Source organism: Camelina sativa, chromosome 9 (assembly GCF_000633955.1).
Source record: "Camelina sativa cultivar DH55 chromosome 9, Cs, whole genome shotgun sequence".
NCBI lineage: Eukaryota > Viridiplantae > Streptophyta > Magnoliopsida > Brassicales > Brassicaceae > Camelina > Camelina sativa.
The window spans coordinates 25,563,039-25,563,926 of NC_025693.1; the positions used below are offsets into that span (position 1 = coordinate 25,563,039).

An 888-nucleotide genomic window follows, 5' to 3' on the forward strand; every position below is an offset into this window, starting at 1 on the left:
CCATAATATTCTCTAATAATCCGAGAATCGTTACTTCAGGAAGAAGCTGGAGCAACCCCATAAGTAACGATACGTGTCAGGTTTAGATAGGTTGTAGGGTAAATATATTACAAAAAAATTCATTTTCTTGTTTTTTTTTTTCTTTCCCGACCCTTCTCTCTTTTCTTCTCTGTCGATGTTAACGGCGATGGATTCTTCTTTTCTCAATTCATTCTCTCGATCTCGAGATTGGGATCTCCGGTTGGTTTAATTATGGCGTTTCTTTAACAAATTTCCGGTTTCGGAGCTTTCGAACGATCTTCTCCTCCGAGGGCTAGTTGATTGAGACGGCATTTCCAATCTCCAATTTTCCAATAACAGTGATCATCTCCTCGTGTCTTCATGGGATAAGGTTAGTGCCTAGTCAAAAATCCCCTTTCTACTTTGTCTTTGATTTGACTCCAACAGTCCCCTTTATCTGAAGATAATTTCTTCTTCTTCTTCTTCTGGGTTTGTTTTGAATCTTAGCGTGTGAGGTTGTATGATGTGAGCACCAATTCGTTGCGAGGCGAGTTCTTACACGGCGGAGCAGTACTGGATTGCTGTTTTCATGATGATTTCTCCGGCTTTAGTGTTGGCGCCGATTACAAAGTCAGAAGGTACTCTTCTCTACTCTTAAATTCTCTCCGCAGGATTGGTGTTCTTTGGTTATACTGCGCCGATTGGTGTTCTCTGGTTATACTGCAGGATTGTTTTCAATGTTGGCAAAGAGGACATTTTGGGAACGCATGACAGACCAGTGCGCTGTGTTGAGTATTCTTATGCTGCAGGTACGTTGAACAATAACACTGACGATTTCTAGTGCTTATAATGTCTACACAACTCGCAGCTAAGCAAATTATGTTAATA

General features: G+C 40.9%; 1 long non-coding RNA gene across 1 annotated transcript; it reads left to right on the forward strand.

The window, feature by feature from the left end:
• LOC109126588 lies at window positions 189–804 on the forward strand. Its single transcript, XR_002033471.1, has 3 exons — window positions 189–391; window positions 508–638; window positions 727–804. It is a non-coding gene; the product is annotated as an uncharacterized LOC109126588 (long non-coding RNA).